Source organism: Macaca fascicularis, chromosome 19 (genome assembly GCF_037993035.2).
Source record: "Macaca fascicularis isolate 582-1 chromosome 19, T2T-MFA8v1.1".
Taxonomy (NCBI): Eukaryota; Metazoa; Chordata; class Mammalia; order Primates; family Cercopithecidae; genus Macaca; species Macaca fascicularis.
The window spans coordinates 485,950-510,927 of record NC_088393.1 but is presented as its reverse complement, the minus strand read 5'-3'; the positions used below and the strand labels follow the sequence as shown (position 1 = coordinate 510,927).

At 45.4% G+C, this 24,978-nt stretch overlaps 1 protein-coding gene, 1 long non-coding RNA gene and 1 pseudogene across 2 annotated transcripts in view; 1 reads left to right on the top strand and 2 right to left on the bottom strand.

Moving 5' to 3' along the window:
* Positions 1–24,978, bottom strand: part of LOC135968621 (uncharacterized) — a 45,686-nt gene that overhangs the window by 14,838 nt on the left and 5,870 nt on the right. The window lies entirely within an intron of this gene.
* On the top strand, positions 874–10,502 carry LOC135968582 (uncharacterized; annotated as a pseudogene).
* Positions 12,730–23,416, bottom strand: LOC135968585 (uncharacterized). Its single transcript, XR_010583484.2, has 3 exons — positions 23,277–23,416; positions 14,516–14,550; positions 12,730–13,282 (listed from the first exon to the last, which is right to left on the bottom strand). It is a non-coding gene; the product is annotated as an uncharacterized lncRNA (long non-coding RNA).

Below are 24,978 nucleotides of genomic sequence, written 5' to 3'. Positions count from 1 at the left end.
GGTGGGAAAGAACGGGGGAAACTGGGTCCACGTCCACGTTTGATGATGGGCGAGAACACGGGGAAACTGGGTCAAAGTCCACATTTGATGATGGGCGAGACCAGGGGGAAACTGAGTCCACATCCACATTTGATGGTGGGAGAGAACAGGGGAAAACTCGGTCCACGTCCACATTTGATGGTGGCTTTTAATGCACTGCAGCCTGTGTCCCCTTGACCTTCACGAATTTTCAGGTAGTAAGAAAGCAATTTTTCTTACTGGAAAGGAGAAAACTAAGTGGCTGCAAAGTAATATAATTTCCTTAAAGCAAAACAACAGAGAACCAACTTTGACTTTTTCCACATTACCCAGTAATTCTAAGACTAAGGGTTTTGTCATGTTACAGCAAATGCCGTTCATTAGGGGGAAATTGGAAGTCAGAACAGTGTGTGCTATTCAAATTCTCAATGAATAATTAACTCAAATGGGTTCAGAGTGCTACAAAATGAAATTAATTTGTTTTTAGTTTAACCCCAAATCCCCAATCCCTTGCCAAATGATCCGCTATGTATCCTACATAAAGGACAGGGTCTTTCTGGCAGAAAACCATTAACAGCTTTTATTTGCAGTAAGAGAAGCATGCCTTCTTATCAAACAGGTGCATGGCCCCCTTGCGGGGGGGTCACCCATCACCTGCATCCCCGTGTGTCACGGTGTTGCCGCACACCATTAACGCATCAAAATGGAAAAGGAAATGTAAGCAGTGTTTGCTGTCCAAAGTTCACGTCAACAACTCCTTATTATGAAGGCACTTCTGAGCCTTTCCTCCTGCATCTGGGAGCTGCCAGCAACCCAGTTCCAGGAGAGAAAATAGCTCGACACCTCCTGCAGCCCATGGAGTCCTCTTGTTGGGACAAGGTCCCCCCAGGAGAGAGGAGCCCCCAGCAGGGTCAACACTGGAGGTCCTGGGGGTGGGTGGTGCTGGGGAGGCCATGCGGGGAGGGCTGTTCCCTGTTCCCTTCCCCTCAGGAGACAGCTGGCCCAAGGTGACACAGGACCGGATGGGATTTCAGGGTCAGGGACCACGGAGCCCGGGGCTGTGGACCACACCAGCCCAAAGCCACTGCATGCCCCAGACCGGGGCTGTGGACCACACCAGCCCACGGCCACTGTATGCCCCAGACCAACACGAGAAGAGTGCAGACCAACAACATCTTCGTCTACGGTAGGTGTCACGGTTATCGTTCCTAAGAGAGTCCACGGCCACTTCTACCAGGTGCCCTCCACTCTTCCCCTGCCCCAGCTGGTCCCCCTGTGACAGCCGTGTCTTTGAGAACGGGGTGTGGAGCCAGGGGGAAAACACAAAATAAACCACCTGCTACTAGAAACAGCCTCGCTGTCCTCAGGGAGCCGGTCCTGGGGCCAGCCTCGCTGTCCTCAAGGAGTCGATCCCGGGGCCAGCCTCGCTGGACTCAGGGAGTCGGTTCCAGGACCCCATGGACACCAAATCCAGGCACATTCAAGCCCCACAGGTGGACCTGCCGAACCTGCGTGTACAAAGAGTCGGCCCTCCGACACGCGTTTCACATGGCAGGAACACTGTATTTTCTGCGTGTACAAAGAATCAGCCCTCCGACATGCGTTTCACGTGGCAGAACACTGTATTTTCTCCCTGAGTTTGGTTGAAAAAATCCACCTATAAGTTGACCCGCAAAGCTCAAGCTTGTGTTGGACAATAGTCAACTGTACGCAATTGACACTGATTCCTACCAACAATATCCAAATCTTACCATGACCAGCACGATAAAGAGAATGAGCAAAATTTAAAAACTAAAGCAGAGTTTTTTCCTGCTAGTTGGGGCACTGCGTATCCCCTGTGGGAAAGACAACACTGGCCGCTGACCAAACTCCATCGGCCTCTTCCTCCGTCCTGAGGGCATCTTCCTCCATCCTGACAGCAGCCTGGGCTTACCTCAGTCCCAGGGCGGGGGAGGAGGACGCACTGTGCACCCTCCCAGCTCTCCTCCGCCCCTTCCCTCAGGCTGGCCCAAGAGCAGCCTGAACAGTCAGGTGCTGGGAACACCGAGCTGCCCCTCCTCGGCCCACAACCTCAGGCCACCTGTCTCATTTGTGACGGAGAAACAGAGCTGCAGCTGCAGGCGGGAGGCGGGACACGCTGGGATCTACCCATGGCCAGGCCGAGCTACTCTGATCACTCAAGCTTCACTTTCATCACTTGCTCTACCAAATAAACTAGAATAAAATATGCCACTTCCTCCTTTGCACACACTCCCAAGCCTCCCATCCCACTTCCCGGCGCTGACCCCATAAGAACACTTTCTGTGCCTTTCCAGGTATTTTCTATCCTCCTCAAGCACAGAACCACATTCAGAGTGAATTTTTTTTTTTTTTTTTTTTTTTTTTTTTTTTACAGAAATGGCACCAGGGCAGATGATTTTTTTTGTACCATTTCTTTGGTTTCTTGGGCATTTTCCGCACCAGGACAGATGGGTTCTGCTCTCCTTCCTCCCCACCGAAGGCTGCCTCACAGCAGCCACACACAGAGCCGTAAGCCCTCGCAAGACTGTGGGTGTCTCGGGGTGCCCCACGTCCCCAAAGACCAAGGGGTCACAGATCCACACTGTCCAACAACACTTCAGACATGGCCTCGAGCCTGGGAACCCTGCTGGCCAGCCCAGGCCAGCAACAGAATAGAGGTGTGAGAGGTAACATTTGCACTTCTTAAAAAAAAAAAAAAAGGCAGATATTCAGTGCCACATTTAAAATGATCATGGCGGCCAGGCACAGTGGCTCATGTGTGTAATGTAAGCACTTTGGGAGGCCAAGGTTGGCAGATCCCTTGAGGTCAGGAGTTCAAGACCAGCCTGGCCAACACGGTGAGACCCCTGTCTCTACTAAAAATACAAAAATTAGCTGGGCATGGTGGCAGGCACATGTAATCCCAGCTACTTGGGAGGCTGAGACACAAGATTCTCTTGAACCCTGGAAGCAGAGGTTACAGTGAGCTGAGATTATGCCACTGCAATCCAGCCTGGGTGACAGAGCAAGACTCTGTCTCAAAAATAAAAATAATAAATAATAACAAAAGAAAAAATATATATGCATTCCTAGTCCCTTGGAGCTGCAGCAACAAAGCTGGTGATATATTTTGGGTGTTTCTAATCAATGTTTTCCATGAGCTACACTGCAAGTCTCAACCTTGACCCTGCTACAGTAATCATCTATTACAAATTAAAACAAGAGCCATAACTCTGTCTCCTACTAAAATATTCTAACTGAGACATGTTAACAGAATACATTTCTTTGGGTGAGAAAGTATCCACCAGGGTGGGGAACAGACGGCCCACCGATTGTGCTGTGGCCCTAACCACCAAGGACTCATGAATCATCCACAGCAAGGCTGGTGACTCAAAAAGAACACTAAATTGCTCTTTGACATCAATTCTTAAACCTTGAGAAACCAAAGTTCTCTTTGTAACAGACTTTAAAAAGGATGAAGTCAGAAGTAGCTCAGCAGAGATGCACCAACTCTTACCTGGGAGAGACACTCCTTGCTAATCACGTCTGGATTAACGGATGTGCTAAAAGCATCTCTTCCAACAGAGACACAAACTGAAAACAGGAATGCCATGAACACCTTCCCCAGATAACCCAGTCCTCACCCATCCACCCCTCAGGAGGTCCCCAGACAAGTCCAATAAGGAAACGACCCCACAGCAGATTCAGGTGCAGGCAGTGAGGGTAGTGGCGTCAGGGAATTCCGCCGTAAACCTTGGCAGCACGCAGGGAGGTGTACCCAGCTGGACAGGTGAAGTCAGAAGTGCAGGATGATCTGGCCATTCCAAATAAGCAGGGCATAACAATTTTGTTAAAATGAAACCCAGCCTTTGAAAAGGCCCGGACTTCCCACAATGTGTGGTATTTATAGTGTGGAGGGCACTGTAGAGAAGTTATCAGAGGGTTCACGACGGCAAGATCCACGGAGGCTCTGCCATGTGCCAGGCATGAGACAACAATTCACACAAAACACCTCATTTCACCCTACACAGAGTCCACAGACTGCTCCACAGTCTCCCAGGTAAGAGTTGGTGCATCTCTGCTGAGCTACTTCTGACTTCATCCTTTCTCAACTGCTTCATGTTTCACCCTACACAGAGTCCACAGACTGCTCCACATTTCACCCTACACAGAGTCCACAGACTGCTCCACATTTCACCCTACACAGAGTACAGAGACTGCTTCACAGAATACTACCAAAGGGGACCATCAAATGATCCCCAAGAAGTAATGAGCGCCTTAAAAGTAAGAAAGCCAACCTCCTCCCCCTCTATTAACTTCCTCTCCTCATTTCCGCAGAACCAAAGAAATATGAAGGGCCAGTGACGCCCCACTGAAGAACGCTCTCCTGGTGGTTACACTCTGTACATAGGGAGAACAACACTGCTCCGTGCTGCATGAGGCTACTATTCTATACTACACTAGTACGATCTGTTTGTTCTATTCTATACTATTCCATTCTCTATGATAGAATACTACAGCTTCACTCCATACTATAAAACGCTGTACTATCTGTTCTATTCTATTCTATTTTCTTCTATACAGAAAGGAGTTAGCCAGCTTGCTTTAGGCAGACAGTAAGGGAAGGGTCCCAGAGAGCCTCCAGCCCATGTTTTGTGCAGATAGGGGGACTTGCACGGGGGGGCCCTCCTAAACATGCTCACAGCAGACTAAAGGTCCCCATGCACACGAGGGAATGGGGTGGAACCACCAGATATTTGCTCCTTAGACAGCGAGACCAGCCCCATCAGCTTCTATATAAAAGCCCTTGTAGTCAACTGGGAAGGGGGCGACCAGCAATCTGCTCTCAGGACCCCTCTTTTCGCTGAGAGCTTAACTTTTAGCTTAACGAGTTCCACTGCACTCACTCTTCGATGTCCCCGTGCCTGTTTCTTCCTGGTCATTAGACAAGAACCTGGACCCAGCTGAGCTAAAGAGCAAAACTCCTGCATCAGTGCTACAGAACACTATCCTCTCTGTTCTGTGCCATGCGACTCTACTATTCCACACCACACTACGTAATATTAATACTATGCTGTGTGTTCTAATCTAGATTGTATTATGCTATGCAATACTACGTCATTAGTTCAACTGTATACTCTACAATACTATCCCACTTGTTCTATTCTAGACCATGTAATACGATTTTTCCTATTGTATACTATACTACATAATGTTACACTGTTTCTTCTGTTCTATGCTACCCTATATAACATTATGCTATTTGTTCTATTCTGCGCTACTCTATATAATTATATTCTGTTTGTTCCATTCTATACAACACCTTGCATCATTTTACCATGTTCTACGATACAAGAGTAGAGTCAGTTATACTTTCATAATCTTTTCCAAGCTCTTACCCAGTAAGAAATGTGATGTTTTACTATGCCTCACATAAATGCACATTTCATGATAATCAATGCCACTTCCTATGGTTGTAGAATTCTGTCTCTATGATTCTACTGATACGGCTTCTTTGGGCTTTTCTTTAAGTCCTTTGCAGTGTCTGGTTTCCTAGTGAAAAGATGACTAAGGTCCCGATAAGATCCTACAAAACCAGCATTCACACAGGCTCACCTGTGTGCACTCTGCTGGACTCCGTGTTGAAGGAGTGACAGGAAGACAGACGGCTGTCGGTGGATGGAAGGCAACAAGCACAGAGTAGATTCCAGAACTGAGACATGTACCAAGGCTCTGGCACAGCTGAGGGTCGATCCCAATTCTAGCCTCTCACAGAAAGGCAGAGGGGACTTAGCACAAAGAGCACGGAACTTTGCTTTAATAAAGCAAATGCTTACCATCCACTGTGAGGAGCTCAAGGAGAAATGGCAGTAGGCTCTACTAATGATACTGCTTTAAAAAATGGAAGGGAGAGGGTACATTTTCACATGGGCCATGTGGAAAGTTGGCTGGACCTGCCGCTGGACCTGACACTGGACCTGCTGCTGGACCTGCCCCTGGACCTGTCGCTGGACCTGCCGCTGAACCTGTTCCTGGACCTGATGCTGGACCTGCCGCTGGACCTGATGCTGGACCTGACGCTGGACCTGCCCCTGGACCTGCCACTCGGTCTGCTACTGGACTGCTAACAAATGCTGCAGATTTTTATGTAGAAAAAAGTACAATGCGTCTGAGAGCAGCTGTCCCAGCTCTGGATGAAGCCGGCAGAAAAAGGAAGCAGCAGAGACGCTGGTATCATTCAGTGGGCAGAGTCAATGACCCTCCTCTAAGTCCAGCAAAGCTCAACCTGCATGTCTGCAACTAGAAATACCAATCATAAGCCAGACCTCCTGGCAAATACCATTGACCTGCTGTAATTCTGTGTGGTGTATTATGTCCCATGTACAGGAAATCTTTCACAAAGCCTTTAACCAGGAAGTACTAACATGACTTTTAATGCAATATAACAGCTTTGCACCCATTTAACATATATTTAACCCCAGTGGTATATTTAAATATATATTTTATAGAACATCAGGCATGTTTACCTAATGGCTCGAACTTTCACAATGTCTCTCTCCCTGAGAGGACAGCGGAGGATCCCATGCACTGTCTCCAGGAACATGCCCCTCCCAGAGAGGATTCACAAATCAAATGTGCACATGCATGCATGCACAGACACATATCACACACACACACACACACATGGACACGCACACCTATATGCAATACATACATTCACACATGCACACACGTTCACATAATCACATAATACCACCACATAACAGACGCGTACACATACACACAACACTCAAACACACGCACACAAACATACAACACTCAAACACACACGCACAAGCATACACACAACACTCAAACACACATGCATATACATACACATTCTGACACACATACATACGTAAGTGTGTAGACATAACATGCACAAATATACATGTATAACTATATACACATGAGCATCCATGCATGCCTACTTGCACATATGTGCAGTCGTGCCTAAACACGTAACACATGCACACACATACATGCAACACAAATACACATGCACACATATACACATGCATGCACATGTACATTACACACAAAGGCACACATACATGCACAACACATATACATGCAATACACACTTTCATACACATAAATGCAAACACACATACATATATACATCCCTCAAAGACCCCATTATTCAATTCTAAACAAAGTGGTTTATCCCCCAAATGTACCTTCCCGTAATTAATAAGCTCTACTGCACATTTCTTGTTTCAAATAATGAGGTCTCACACACAGCACACACACATTTATACTCCAATACGTGTGAACATATAAATAGAAATAGGCACACGGGCACGAAGACCCTCTTCTGTAAAGGTATTCTCAAACTTGAACTGAACGAATTCTGCTAATTATAGTCAGAGTCAGCAAAGATATATATTTGACCTCGGAATGAATATACTCGTTCTTTTCGTTACCCCTGGCAACAGCAAGAATGTAAAACAGTTGTGCGATATCATGTCACTTATTCAATCCCACTTCCTGGGATCTGACCCACTTGGAATAGCGTTTCTGTCTGAGTGATTTCCTTCTGACTAAAATCATGAGACGATTCCTTCTCTTCCTGCTTTCTCTTTCCCAGGCCTTTTCACTGCCCTTTCATCATCTCAGAAATAAATCATACTTGTCAAAATGGAACGCAAAGAAACAGCCTTAGGAGAGAATCCCACAATGGAATGGACCCAAGAGAGGAAAAAATATTCTTTTTGAAAATGTACAAAAGGAAAAGTCAAGAGGCCTGGGTTCCCTCTCATGACAGAAACAGACGTCAGCATAGCAGGTCGCTCAGCACAGTTCAGCTCTGTGTATGAAACAGAGATTCTAGTCCTTGTCCCTGTTTCAAGCTCTGTGTATGAAATAGATTCTAGCCCTTGTCCCTGTTTCATGATGTTGCAGTGAAGGTAACAAAACAGACAAAGGGCACAGGCTGCAGAAAAGGATTTTAAAAGGATGACTTTTAAAATGTGAGCCTGCTTTTCAAGGGCACAATGAGGACATTTTCAAGTATATTAAAGCTGATTTATAAGAGATAGGTATAAAGACTCTACAAGGTCGTTAGACTTTAGACTTACAAAGAAAACAAATCACATTCTCCTAGCATCACCAGTCAGGTGTTCCACAAATACTAAGAATAGCCACTGCAACGGGGTCCACTATGAGGGGTCAAAACATAACCCATGAAGCATGGCCGAGAGCTCCTATAACCTGATTTCTAGGAATCTAATTTTAAACATCCTCACAGCTAGCACATCACAAAAATACAGAGCTCCAAATGCTGTAACACAAGTGCTAACAACACCTAGCCAAAAATATACGAGGCATTTCAGGCAAAAATCCCAGAATCAGAAGAACACAAGTTTTCTAAGTTCTTCAAAAGCCGGTGCTGGTTGAGGCTCCTCTGCAGACTTCAACAAAAGACACGCTAGAATTAGCCATTGACGGTAACCCTGAGTCAACACGCACAGTGTTCGGAAAAGCACAAGGCCTGCTCCGGCTTGAGACCCCTGGGAACTTTCTCTGGACCGCACCGAGTGGACGACTTTGAGAACTCAAAATAACCAACAACCAGTCCATGAACAGAGAAAGAAGACTGCAGCCTCCCTGGGGACCTGGCTCCATGCCTGCCCCCTTTCTTCCGGATACCTTTGCCCTTCCTGGCTCCCTCCTCCACCTGGAGATGCTCTGGGTTCAGGCCCCTCTCCAGTTGTGTCTCGGTCCACAGCTGGCTACCTGTGTGAAGCACCAGGCCTTGAAGGACCATCTCCACCTGCTTCCTGCACTTCCCACCCACTTCCACCATGACACCCAGGCTCTGGCTGCTCTCAGGGATCAGGGCCGCCAGGCTCCCCCACAGGCTCCAACTGGAGTCCTGCCCCCTGGTTTTCAGCAACACTTGGGACTTTCTCCTGGAAACTCTCGGCTCTGGGCTTTAGTGAACTGCGCCATCCAGCTCTTCTCTGGATTCTAAGCAGGGCCTTCTCTGGGTCTTCCAACCCTTCCTCCATTTCCAAATGTGGGCTTTCCTTTGGCCTCCTCTCTCCAGACATGCACGCCTCACACTCTGGCTACTTGACCTGCACTTCTACCTAAGAGGCTCCCAAATGCTCCCTGCTCCAGATTTTCCCCAAGCCTCCTCCTGTATTTCCAAACTTGCAGCTTGCAGTGGTGTCTCTAAGTATCTCTGAGTCAGGTCCACACTTGCTTCTCCTGATTTCCGGCAAAGCGCAACGGCGACCTCGGGGTGCAGACTCGCAGCTTCATCCGCCTTCCTGTACTCCCTCTTCCCCTCCTGACCGAGGCACCGAATTGCTCAGCTCACTGGCTGCCTTCTCTCCTCCTCCGGCCACGGCGAGTGCCCTGCATGAGCCTGCCCTGTCACCCCCCGGCTCCACGGCATGCCGCACATCAGAGACACGATTCTCTCCGAAACCCTCAGTGGTTCCCTAGTATCCCACAGGTAAGGACTTCCACATTCTGGCCCCAATCTAACTTTCTGGCCTCAGATATGCACATGCATATTTTATCTGTGCAAAGAGAGTACAGGCCTCACACCCGCTCTCATTCCTGGGCTCCTAGTTCCTCTTAAAGGTGCTGTATGAGGTACCTATGCACTTTCCAAACACTAACTGAATATGCGCTTGGAGAACACTTACTTGATAATTTTGTGGCATTGCCGGATAACGTGGACAAAGTGAGAACTACGCAGGTGTGTGGACGCTGCCTTGCCCAGACCTCACTTACCCAGACACTCCCAGATGCTCAAGGTGACCAGCCCTATTGGCGCACAGGCAGGCGCAGGCTGCACCCCCACAGCTGGGCCCCGCGAGCTGAACTATAATTACGAAGCAGTTGTTTGCTCCTAAATCTGTTTATGCTGGTGCATTTGTTACACATTACTGAAACCAACAAAGTATGACTCCAAAGAGAGAATAATTGTATGAAAACTAAGTTGGATGCCTTTCAAAGACTTAATATAGGGGAATTTTTTTTTTTCATTTTAATCTTTTTAAAATTGCTATCAAATTAGGTATGGGCAAAAAATATATACAATGTTTGAGGAAATAATTTTTAACGGTTTCATATCTAACATACCTTGCTTCTCTTGTGTTGCCTATTCTCTTCTAGAAGAATAAAAACTGTGGCAGGCCTGCGATGGCTGTGGTTGAGGAAAGAGGCCACAGCCACAGCCAGCAGAACCATGCTCAGCAGCAGCCTAGCCCCGCGTGGAAGAGGCGTGAACACTCTCGGGAGAGGTGGATGTGAACTAACGGTTCCCAGCTCTGACCTCTTTATCTGAATGCGGTGATTGGTTTTATCTGAATGTCAGACAAAAGGGTGTCTACGTCCAGGAAAGACTCTAAACACTCTGGACGCTGCTGCGGCAGATGGTGACCGTGACCCAGTGATACCACTCTCCAGTGGGCAGCCAACCCAGTCTCCTAACCGTAAAGGACATTCATAGCAACACTACGAAAAAGAAACACTACTGTTCTGACCCAGAAAAGTGAAATGTAAAACATAAAATACACAGGTTCTAACTAAGAGGCAGACAGACCGGGCACGGTGGCTCACGCCTGTAATCCCAACCCCTTGGAAGGCCAAGGCGGGTGGATCACTTGAGGTCACGAGTTTGAGACCAGCCTGGTCAACATGGTGAAACCCCATCTCTACTAAAAATGCAAAAATTACCCGGATGTGGTGGCGGGCACCTGTAATCCCAGCTACTTAGGAGGCTGAAGCAGGAGAATTGCTTAAACCTGGGAGGTGGAGGTTGCAGTGAGCCGAGATCACGCCACCGCACTCTAGCCTGGGCAACTCCTTCTCAAATAAAATAAAATAACATAAAATAAAATAAAATAAAATAAAATAAAATAAAATAAAATAAAAGGCAGAGAAACAAAGGAGATTTCCTCTGATCTTAAAAACAGAAGTATTTGTTTCACAGCGTGGATAATTGAAGATCTGCATAGAAATCACCTAGGGTCCCGCCCTCCCTCACAACAGACTGGGATAGAGGGAAGGAGGGCAGGAGGTGGGCCCCTTGTCCACGAGAGCCTCCTCCCACCCCATCCCCTTCCTCAGGAGGGCGGCCTGCCCAGTGCAGGCTCCCTTCTCCCCAGGTAAGACCCTGGCGTCTCTACAGGAACACCCACCTCCCTTCCCTGCAATCCACTCCAGCTGCTCACGGCCAGTCGGGGGGGCGCTCTTCAGAGAGGAGCAAACGGTTTGGAGGACAGCCTGAACTCCAACGTCCCAGGTGTGGCTTGCCAGGAAGCACAGAGGAAGGATGCAGGTCCCCAGAAGGAGGAGGCGCAGGAGGACGATGAGAGAGAAGAGAGAGAGACAAGAGAGGCAGACTGCCCAGCCGGGGGCTGAGCACAGGATCTGGCTGAGGCCCCCTGGGGAGGGGCAGAGGCAAACAGGCTGCTGCTTCTAGGCTGCTCGGGAAGATACAAGCTTGAAGGGGCTGCAAGGCAGGACTCACTGAGGAGCAGTCATGTGGATGCCACGCCTCTCACATGGCACACACTGACAACATGCAACTCACATGCAACACAACACAACACGCATGTACAATGGGCTTATACAACACTGACAACACACACTGCACACAAACACACACAACCTATACAACACATACCCAATACATGTGACTCACAACACAATGTGCATTTATAACACACTCATACGACACATAACCAATACATGCAACTCACAACACAACATGTGCGTACAACACACTCATACACACATACAGCACACGTAACTTACATACAACACAACACGCACGTACAATGCACTCATACAGCACACACAACACACAACTCACATACAACACGCACATGCAACACACTCATACAACACACAACACTCATACAACACACAACACACGTAACTCACAACACAACATGCACACACAACACTCATACAACATACATACAATACATGCAACTCACAACATACACACACAACACACTCATACAGCTCACGTACAACACATGCAACTCACGTTCAACACAACATGCACGTACAACACACACAACACACGCAACTCAACACAACATTCACGTACAACACACTCATACAACACAACACTCATACAACGTACACACAATACATGCAACTCATAACACAACATACACATACAATACACTCATACAACACATACAACACATGCAACTCACGCATAACACAGCATGCACGTACAACACACTCATACAACATATAACACATACAACATGCACACAACACACGCAACTCAACACAAATACATGTACAATTCACTCACAACACACAACACTCATACAACACACAACACATGCAACCCATAAACACATGTACAACACACTCATACAACACACAACACTCATACATCACACACAATACATGCAACTCATATACGACATACACATACACACATACAACACACAACACTCATACAACATACAAAGCATGCAACTCACAAATACACGCACAACACACTCATACAACACACAACACTCAAACGTACAATAAGTGCAACTCAACACAATATGCACATACAACACACATACAACCCATGCAACTCACATACAACACAACACACTCATACAACACATTCATACAACACACACTATACAGATTCTAAGTATGAAATAGAAAACAGCACACTCACAGTTTCTAAATTTGATGAAAACTTTTTTCAAGAAAGTCGTCCAACATCCAAACTGGTACCATGTCCTCATTTTCAGTTGCTGTTCAGATTCAAGCATTTTTATCATCTACTCTATGAATTATAATAATACAGCATAAACCCATTTTTCATTTTACACCCACTTTGCTGTGGGGTGCTCCAAAACAGGGGCCAGGAGCCTCAGAGTCGTCCCTCGGAACAAAACACAACCGACACTCAGAGGCCAGGAAGGGAACTCGGGGGGTGACACACACTCTCTCATCTGCAGAGCTCTGCTTCAAATACTTTACACGTAACCAGGCTGGAACGGGTTGGTGAGGGTACAGACATGGCAAACTGAGAAGAAACTGGCAGGTGGAGAAAGATCAGTCAAAATCCAAGGAAAAATGCTGAACATTTTCCACAAATAGTTCACACAACAGATGATACTCAGGCTACTGAAAGTTTATTGAGAGGGGTCTTGCTCCAAAGAAAAAGTTCTCTCCCAAAGTTATCAAAGATTCACAGCAGGCACCTGCCCCCAACACACCATCTTCCGAGGGCCTAGGAGTCAAAAAGAAGGTAAGACAGTAGTAAGGGTACAGGGAGAGGAGAGCGGGAGGGGACCGAGAACTCGGAACCAAGAGATGGGCGGACACTGAATGCCTGACTCCAAGGTTATCACCCCAGAAAACAAGTCTGTTTAAGTCCGTAGTAACAGTGTTAGTACTTTCACTGAACCTGCACTCAACACTGGAGAACCTCCCTGTGTTATAAAGACGATCTGAAAAATAACATTAATTCACAATGTAGAGTGATGATTCAGCCACAGAAAATAAAACTGACATAATCCACTACAAGTCACACTATGTCTGTCTTTAAGACTGGTTTATGATGCAGAAAAGAGGCAGTTTGAGATCTAAAATACTTAAACTGGCAAACACCTTGTTTCCCTGAATTCTCACAACCGTGGCACCAGCTAGAGTAAGACAGAGTGGTTTTCAGAGCTTCCAGAACAGCAGAACAGATCAATCATAAATATGCAAAAGTGATCTGAAAACAGAATTAATTAATATTCCACGTTTTGGCTTAAACTAGTCATGTGATTTCCAATAAGTGGGAAACATTCACACCGATTTTTATAAGAAAGTTCAATGTGAACACATAGTACAGAACATTGCCTTTGTTTTGGAATTTATTTATTTAATATGATAATTTCATTTGTATTTAGTTATTCTTGATGTTGAATGCTCATCTTTATTAATGATGAGCTACCCATTTTCTGACTGAGGAAACAGAAAGTTGTCACTGCCTAACAGCAATACTCAAAACAGCCTGTATGAAAGGAAAAGGTATATCTGTGTGCACACAGATGCATACACATGCATACACGTACCTATACATGTACACACGCGTGTACATATGTGCATACACATACACACATACACATGTGTGCATGAGCACACATGCATGCACACATATACACATACATGCATACACACGCATATGCACATACACGTACACTCATATACACACGTACACATGCACACACATACATGCATATACACGTGCACATGGACACGTGGACACGCACATACACACGCATACACACATGCACACACATGCATGCGTACATGCATACGTAAGTATCATCTCAGGTACGTGGATTCAAAATTCTGATGCAAACAAGAATAATTACAAAACAAGGTAGGGTGTCAACAAGTGAGAATTGAGATGAAAGTTCTGATATGTTCCAGAGACGATACGGGAGGTCGTCACATCACATAAATATCTTACCCATTTTAAACGTGACAATTCCTGCCAACATCGGCCTGGATTAAGATGATTTCATTGACATAAGGAACAGAAAATATAGTATTTATTCTAATGAGATTCTGTAATCATTACATTATTTTCACAATTATAAGTAATCACTAAATAACTTCCTCCCAAGGGTCTAAAAATAAAAATAAGATAACAAAAGAAAGTCACAGTCCTGAGAGCTTTATCATGCAAATCAAAACTGTGAAAATCAAGCATGTTTTTGAGACTATGCCCTCCTCAAATATCCTTCCTGGAATTTTGTACCAGTAATGGCTGGTAATTAATTGTTATACCAGCTGGAAAGTATATCATTGGGGGTACGTGAAGTAAACATGTAAAGAGAAATGAACACACACACTTGAACCCAGGCCTCATTTCACAACTGTTTCCTACTTTCGATTTGCTTAGTTTACCTCATGAGGTACCTCGAGGAGAGAAAGCAGAGCTGGGATCTGCCCCGAGGCTGCTTCGGGAAGAGCTGGGTGGGCACCAAGACCCTCAGACCGAGGGCTGAGCTGCGTGGCTATGACCCCATCACTGCAGCTCCCCAAGCGTGTGTCCCTGTGTGTCACGCAAACCCCTGCCACACAGGTGACACACGCCACACGCCTGACACAGGCTCAGCACACAGGGAGCGATCAGTAAGTGGTGACTAGAGAGAAGTGACGGCCTTCAGCGTGGATGGAGAAAACAGGCCACAGACTCACAGAGGAAACGCCACAGATCCACAGACGGAGAAAACACCACAGACGCACGGACGGAGGAAACACCACAGACGCATGGAGGGAAGAAAAGTGCCACAGACGCACGGAGGGAGGAAAAGTGCCACAGACGCAGGGACGAAAGAAACGCCACTGACGCACGGATGGAAGAAACGCCACAGACGCATGGACGGAGAAAACGTGCCACAGAGGCACTCACGGAGAAAACAGTCCACAGATGCACGAACAGAGGAAACGCCACAGACGCACGGACGGAGGAAACAGGGCAGAGACGCCTATACACCAGTGTGGAACGTCGGACAGGAACGTCCCGGCCATGCACTGTCCACTCCCCCTAGAGACTTCCCACCCCAGAGCACTCAGGATGGCTGTGGAGCGCCTGCCACGCACCCCAGAGGCGAAGCTGGGGAGCCAGAGATGAGCAGGTTCACGTCCATCAAATGCAGCTGCAATCCCTGTAATAACTGGAGGTCACTATTAAACAGAAGGGCACTTCACTTGGAATAAAAGCACTCTGCATAAAAGAACTAAAGATTGGCTGGAGACAGCTTAGAAACCGTCACCATTATTCTTGTTAGTGACAGCGAAGCTTCAAGAGTGGTCACTTTTCCTGTAGAAATCCCACAGAGGTGATTCCTGGAACTCATTTAGAATATTTCTTTCCCAGAAACCACACAACCAAGAACTTAATAGTGCCGTCTCTTGACCAGAAAGATTCAGATTTCTGATGAAACTAAACCCTGTCCAGCCTCCTGATTCTAGAAGATGCTGTACAGAAAAGCTAACTCAAAGGGGTCTCATTTCTTTTGTCATCCACGACACATAAAAAATTTTTTTAAATATACAAAAAATGTAGGAATCGTACAGTGAATACCCATGTGTCTACCCCCTGGATCACAGACTAGATTTAAATGTAAAGTTCTAAAGGTTCCCAGCTAAGGAAATGTGCAGTGTAAGCCTCTACCTGGTTAGAACCAAGGGGAATGGAATGAGCTTTCCCCAGCCTTGCTGCTCAGCTGGGAGGGGCTGCCACAGCTCAGCCACCCCACCCCAGAGCACCCAGGATGGCTGTGGAGTTCCTGCCACCCACCCCAGAGGTGAGGCTGGATCCCCATTCGCGGTGTTAAGAATGAGCCAGCCTTTAGAGGCCATGTGGTCTATACCTGAATAGAAAATGTTCCAGGAAACTAAAGATTCCAATGCGTGCACTGAATTCCTAACCATTTGAAACCCAGGCTCCTCATCTATACACGAAGAACAACGCTCTCTCCTGGGAAAGCATTTCAGAAGGACGAAAAAGGATCCACATGAGAGCAGCTGAAAACTACAAGGCATCATGCAATTATAAGCCTTTTTCTATATCTTTGTTTCAAGGAATGTCAGCATTCTAAATATTGCAGTTCATCCCACATCACCTTTCAGGAGCAAATCATAACGATCAAAAGTATCAGCAGAATCACTACCAGCTCAGTCGCCATGTGCTTCTTCTTCCTGCATGACAATTCCTGCAGAACGATGGGACCATCCAAGAATGGCTCCCTGCCATCATGTGCCCATTCTCCTTCCCCAGGGGGCTATTCCTGTACTCACGGGGCATGGGAAACCTGTATAACGCCACCAGAAAGTCCTTGTTTGACTTACACACTTCCCAGAAGGGCTGATTTTATCCAGAATCCTAACTGTGTCAAACACTAAACCTAAGAAATCATCAAGAAACCAAGGAAATGTAAGGCCATGTCCTGCCCCGGGTGCATGGCTACTAGGGGAGAAATAGAAAATGAGACATGAAAGGAAACTTTTAAGATATTCAGACCATCACTGGATGATTCCAGGAACCCATTACAGATCATTGCTGTTCCTAATAACAGGAAAGAAATTCTAAAATCCCAACAGGCATGGTGAGTCCCTCACTTGCATGAAGTCAAAATAATAATCCATCACTCTCTTCAAAAGGACAAAAGAAAAACTCTACTTCCTCTTCATATTAATTTGTGTACAAGCGACTTAAGTGAGAAAATCTTAATGTCTGGACTGTGATATCAATAGCAAAATAATCCCAAGATTCCCAATTAAAAGATAGAGACGGCCTGAATGAATTTAAAACAAGAAAAACCGACTATATGCTGCCTACAAAAAACACAGTTCAGCTGCAAAGACACACATAGACTAAATGTGAAGGGATGGAAAAACACATTCCACATTAATGGAAATCAAAGGTAAGCAAGAGTAGCCATATTTATTTCAGATCAATCACAATTTAAGTCAAAAACTGTAAAAAGGAGAAAAAAAGGTAATTATATAATAAAGAGATAAAAATAGCAAAAGGATATAACAATTACGAGTATATGTGCACCCAACAACAAAGCACTCAGATATATAAAGCAAATATTAGTAGATCTAAATGGAGAGAGAGGTCGGGCGCGGTGCCTCACGCCCATAATCCCAGCATTTTGGGAGGGATGTGGAGGCAGGTGGATCACCTGAGGTCAGGAGTTTAAGACCAGCCTGGCCAATATGGTGAAACCCTGTCTCTACTAATACAAAAAATTAGCCCAGCATGGTGGCACATGCCTGTAATCCCAGCTACTTGGGAGGCTGAGGCAGGAGAATCACTTGAACTCAGGAGGTGGAGGTTGCAATGAGTTGAGATTGCACCTCTGCCCTCCAGCCTAGGCAACAAGAGCAAAACTCTGTCTCAAATAAATTTATATATACATATATATGTATAGAGAGAGACAGGGAGACACCAACACAACAATAGTAGGAGCTTCAAAATCCCACTGTCAGTACTGGAGGTCATCTAGACAAAAAATAACAACAAAACATCAAATTTAAAGTCCAGTGTAGACCAAATGGACCTAACAGACATTTACAGAACATTTCATCCAACAGATACAAAATGCACATTCTTCTCAGCACATGGAATATTCTCTAGAATCCACCACATGTTAGGCTACAAAAGAATTCTCAATACATTTTTTCTAAAATTGAAATAACATCTAGGATATTCTCAGACTCTAACAGAATAAAGCTATAAATCAACAACAAGGAACAGACACTTCTCAAAAGAAGACATTTATGCAGCCAATAGAGACATGAAAAAATGCTCATAATATAGAATGAGACCACCACTTCTCCTGTTGTCTTTCCCAGCTTTTCCCCGTCTCCCCTTTTCCCTAGTTTATAAGACAGGAGAAGGGGGAGAAAACAAAAAGTTAGAAAGAAACAGAAGGAAGATAAATAGCTAGAGGACCTTGGCACCACCACCTGGCCCTGGTGGTTAAAATAATAATAATAATATTAACCCCTGACCAAAACTACTAGTGTTATCTGTAAATTCCAGACATTGTTTGAGAAAGCAGTGTAAAACGTTTTGTTCTGTTAGCTGATACATGTAGCCTCCCATCATGTTTTGTCTGAGGCTAGTCCTGCTACAATAATCACTCGCCATCAGAGAAATGCAAATCAAAACCACAATGAGATACCATCTCACACCAGTTAGAATGGTGATCATTAAAAAGTCAGGAAACAACAGGTGCTGGAGAGGATGTGGAGAAATAGGAACACTTTTACACTGTTGGTGGGACGGTAAACTAGTTCAACCATTGTGGAAGACAGTGTGGTCATTCCTCAAGGATCTAGTACTAGAAATACCATTTGACCCAGCCATCCCAATACTGGGTATATACCCAAAGGATTATAAATCATGCTGCTATAAAGACACATGCACACGTATGTTTATTGCGGCACTATTCACAACAGCAAAGACTTGGAACTAACCCAAATGTCCATCAATGACAGACTGGATTAAGAAAATGTGGCACATATACACCATGGTATACTATGCAGCCATAAAAAAGGATGAGTTCATGTCCTTTGTAGGGACATGGATGCAGCTGGAAACCATCATTCTCAGCAAACTATCGCAAGGACAGAAAACTAAACACCGCATGTTCTCACTCATAGGTGGGAAATGAACAGTGAGATCACTTGGACACAGGAAAGGAAACATCACACACTGGGGCCTGTTGTGGGGAGGGGGGAGGAGGGAGGGGGGAGGGATAACATTAGGAGATATACCTAATGTAAATGATGAGTTAATGCGTGCAGCATACCAACTTGGCACGCGAATACATATGTAATAAACCCGCACATTGTGAACATGTACCCTAGAACACAAAGTTTAATTTTAAAAAAAATCAACAACGAGGAGAACTTTCAAAACTGTATGAATACATAGAAATTAAACAATATGCCCTTGAATAGCCAATGGGTCAATGAAGAAATGAAGAAGGAAATTTAAAAATTTCTGGAAATAAATGAAAACAGAAACACAACATATCAAAGTTTATGGTATACAGCAAAAGCAGTATTAAGAGGAAAGTTTATAACAATAAACTCCTACATTTAAAAAACAGATTTAAAATAAACAACCTAACAACGAACTGCAATGAGCTAGAAGAGCAAGAACAAATCAAATCCAAAAGTGGTAGAAGAAAAGACATAACAAAGATCAAAGAGGAACTAAATAAACTTGAAACTAACAAATATAAAAATGAAGAAAAAAATGTTGGTTTTTTGAAAAGATAAATAAAATAGACAAACCATTAGCTACACTAAGCAAACAAAAAGAAATCCGAAAGAAATAAAATTAGAAACAGAAAAGGAGAATGACAGTTGATACCACAGAAATACAAGGGATCATTACAGACTATTTTGAACAACTATATGTCAACAGATTGGAAAACCTAGAAGAAATGGATAAATTCCCGGACACGTACAACCTACCAAGATGGAACCAAGAAGAAACGGAAATCCTAAAACAGACCAATAATGAGTAACATGTATGACTAAGTAATAATAAAAAGTCTCCCAACAAAGAAAAGCCCAGAACTAGGTGACTTCGCAGCTGAATTCTACACATTTTTGTTTCAATTCTTCTCAAACTATTCCAAAAGTATTGAAGAGGAGGGAATCCTGCCAAGTTCATTCTTCAAGACCAGCATTACCCTGATACCAAAATAAGACAAGGACACAATAAAAAGAGAAAACTATAGGTCAATATCCCTGATGAACACAGATGCAAAAATCCTCAACAAAATACTAACAAACTGAATCCAACAGCAAATCAAAAAGATTATACACCATGATCAAGTGGGATTTATCCCAGGATGCAAGGATTGCTGAACAAACACAAATCAATAATCATGCTACATCACATCAACAGAATTAAGGACAAAAACCATAATATCATTTCGATAGATACAGAAAAAGCATTTGATAAAATTCAACGCTGCTTCATGATAGAAAGTCTCAACAAAAGAGGCACTGAAGGAAAAATACCTCAACACAATAAAGGCCATATGTGACAAACCCACAGCTAACATAATGGGGAATGGGGAAACACTAAGAGCTTTTTCTCTGAGATCTGTAACAAGACAAGGACGCCCACTTGTGCCACGCCTATTCAACACAGCACTGAACGTCCTAGTCAAGAGCAGTCAGGCAAGAGAAAGAAATCAAGGGCACCCAAAGTAGAAAGGAGGCACTCTAATTGTCTGTTTTCAGACAATGTGCTCTTATATATTAAAAAAAAAAAAAAAAAAAAAGACTCCAGCAAAAATCTCTTTGAACTGATAAACAAATTCAGTAAAGTTACAGAATACAAAATCAACATATAAAAATCAGTAGCATTTCTATAGACCAACAATGAGCCAGTGAAAAAAGAAATCAAGAAAGCAATCCCATTTAACTACAAAAATATAAAATAAAAATAAAAATACCTCAGAAGAAATCTAACCAAGAAGGTTAAAGATCTCTATGAGGAAAACGATATTCTACCCTCGGAAGGTAGAACAGTGGCTTCTAGAGACAGGAAAGGGCGGCGGGAAGGCAGAAAGGGAGAGGTTATCTAATGGATACAAAATTACATCTAGATAGTAAAAATAAGGGTTAGTGTGCTATAGCCTTGTAGGGTGACTATAGTTTACAATTTATTGTATATTTTCAAGCAGCTAGAAGAGAGGATTTTAAATATTCCCAGCATTAAGAAATGACAAATGTTTGAGATGATGGACATGCTAATTACCCTGAGTTGCTAATTACACACGAAAAACATGTATTGAAATATCATACTGTATCCCATGGATATGTACTATAATGTGTCCATTAAAAATAATAATTGTTAAAAACCCAAGGGTCATTTCTCATGTGTCCTATGTCAGTGTTGTGGTCCATTGGTGGAGACCCAGCCATTTGCAAGTAAGACTATAGTCACTTGAGCTGAAAGCAAATGAATCGTCACAAAAATTACCACTGGCACCGAGTCTTCTTTCCAGAATTTCCTGCCCACAGCACTGCCACAGTCACTGTGGGCAGGAAAGACACACTAGCACCCAAGTTTCAACCCCAGTACAGTTGATGCTTTTATTTCTCTGGTTTGGAATAGGTGTGTGTTCATAATTTACGTTTACTCCAACTGTCCCCTTGCTTAAATAGCTTCTTAAGGATAACTTCCTCTTACTAAATCCCAACAGCTTCTGAGCATCCGTTATATTCTCCAAAGTAAATAAAAAGAGAAAACGTGTTGAAAGCCTGATAATGTTCACTTAAGAATCCAGCATGATGTACAGCTTGAAATGACTACTCCACCTTGTTCCTTTACATGACTTTTAAAGTAGCCCCAGTTATTATACATAATTGAGGTCATAATTTCTGCAATACCATTAGGTCCACGAACGGTAGGGCCAGAGGACTTCAAAGTCTGTCTCCGATTTTTTTTTTTAAAAAAGGGAAAGCTCATGAGAGTAGGTAATGAAAATAAATATTCACACAACTCGGAACAGGGGATGGTGAAACATAAAACTCCAGCCTGGCACAGGTGTCCAGCCAGTGAGGGTGGGGACACAGACTCATAGGGTCCCCACAATCCCTCAAAAATGCCACAGACAGGTGGGTGGCCTGAGACAGAGCCAGGCTCCGAATTCCGGGAGCTGTCTGGCTCATGTGCACCTCATGTGGTCCACACTGCACGAGGATGCCCAACGTCACCAGTCCCGGTGCAGAACACAAGAATGCCCCATGGCATGAGCCCCCGCTGCACAGCATAGCCCGAAGGTGCCAGCTCAGACTCCTACACACGCTGGTCACCAAGGCACTGCCCTCCAGGAAGGAGGACCCCAGAGGTCGTGGCAGGGTGAGGTTCTGCTCTTCATCATCCGCGAGCAGAGGGGAAAGTCCCAGCAGACATTTGGGGAGCCTCTACACGTGGTTCTGGGACTCTGAGTGGAGGTTCAAAGATGTCCCCAGGTACGCCAGACTCAAACCTAAAAAAGACCCATTCTTCCAGATATGCCCAGACTGGAACCTATATAGGCCATCCTTCCTAGCTTTTCTCTGGAAAACCAGGCTTAAAAGAGTATCGACTAAAAGGGGCCACCAGGAAGACAGAAGTCCTATCTTTAAAAAAAGATTTTTTTTTTTTTTTTTTTTTTTTTTAAAAAGAGGCACTGAGGCTCTGACCCATCTGAGCACAGAGTACATGCTCGGCAGCCTCTGTCAGAGCAGAGCAAGTACACACATGCTCTCCATGCCCTGTGCTCCCAGCACCCGTGCTCCCCGCACCCATGCTTCACACGCCCGTGCTCCCCGCACCCGTCCTCTCCACGCCCATGCTCCCTACACCTATCTGTGCTCCCCATGCCTATGCTCCCTGCAGCCGTGCTCCCCGCACTGTGCTCCCTGCGCCCATGTCTGCTCCTCGAGCTCTCTTCCACTGGTTTCCTCTGTACATCCCTCTTGATAGTCACTGTCACTGTCACCTCGAATCACCTGGCTAAATGGAGGTAAAGAAAAAGTCTAGAGTAGCACATTGGAGGACAGAGTGGAAGTGGCTATTTACCAAGCAGGGCTATGAGATGAGCGCATCTGATCCCCATTAATCCTGACGGTCAGTTGATTAGCCCTGTTCAACAGCTGGGGACACTGAGGTGTGGAAGGACGGGCTTGCTTACCCCAGACGATGCTGACAGTGTGGGCCCAGCCCAGTCCCACAGCCACCAGGAGGAGGCTCCTCACTGGGCAGGCGCGGATGTGCAGCCCAGAGAACGCTTGGGACCCTGGCACAGACTCCTCAGGAAGGAAACAGAGAAAGGCCCACAGAGACTCAAGCAGCACAGAAGAAGGTCACCCACAAGTTAAAAATAGATGTTTGTGCTTTACCGTCCCAGAGTGCTAAAAATCCAACCCACTCACACGCACAGCCTGACGTGAGCCTGGCCTCCTGCAGCACTGGGCTAAGCGAGAGACGTACCTGCCTCTCTCCCGACAATAGCAAACTTGGCAGCTATTCTTCAATGTACTTGACACGCTTCTGTGAGGATTAAGCGACACTCTGTCGACACTGGCTAAGGTTAATCCTGACACAGCCAACCATCTAGATCTGCAGTGAACAAACAACTTACTTTGGATGATTCTGCCACTAACAAAGACCCTGAATCTCCCACCAAAGCTTAGTGACACGACTTACCTTTCTGTTTTCATTTCAGGTACACTGGCCCACATGATCTAATTTACCTGCTGATAATGCCTTGGAAAGACCACCAGGGGGCCCCACACCATTTTCAGCTTTAGAGGGATGTGAATTTCCCTTTGATGAGAAAGGTGATGGGGAAATAAAACAAGGATCCAAAACAGATGCCTGTGTGTTTCCTGGGAGTGATAAAGTCAGGAACTGCCTCTGTGTGTCAGGCGAGGGAATAACAGAGACAATGGCACCAACTCCTGAGACAGAAGACCTGATGCATGGTGCAGCCACCGCCTGTGGCCAAGGAAATTCCAGGGAATGTAGACCCCAGTTGTATGGTACAGCCACCATGTGCGACCACAGAAATTCCAGGAATGCAGACCCTCAGTCACATGGTACAGCCACTATCTGCAGCCACAGAAATTCCAGAGAACGCAGACCCTCAGACACATGGTACAGCCACTATCTATGGCCATGGAAATTCCAAGGAATGCAGACCCTCAGTCACATGGTACAGCCACCATATATGGCCACGGAAATTCCGAGGAATGCATACCCCAGTCGCATGGTGCAGCCACAGCCTGCAGCCACAGAAATTCTGGAGAACGCAGACCCCAGTCGCATGGTACAGCCACTACCTATGGCCATGGAAATTCCAGAGAACAGAGACCCTCATTCCCATGGTACAGCCACCACCTATGGCCACGGAAATTCAGGGGAACGCAGACCCTCAGTTACATGGTACAGCTACCACCTGTGGTCACAGAAATCCTGGGGAACACAGACTCCAGTCGCATGGTGCAGCTACCACCTGTGGTCACAGAAATCCTGGGGAACACAGACTCCAGTCGCATGGTGCAGCCACCACCTGCAGTCACGGAAATTCCAGGGAATGCAGACCCCAGTCACATGGTACAGCCACCATCTATGGCCACGGAAATTCCAGGGAACATAGACACCAGTCGCATGGTGCGGCCACCACCTGTGGCCATGGAAATTCTGGGGAATGCAGGCCCCAGTCTCTAAAGTATGAACTTCACTGCAGTGAATGTGGAAGAGTTTCTCTCTGTGCAGAGCTCAGTATCCAGAAGGGGAGATGGCCCCAGGAATGCCTTCCTCCTCTTCAGAGCTCAGGGCCTAGGGCTGACACCCTTGGGAGGGGTCCTTGTTCAGCAATTGTGCCTGTGGAG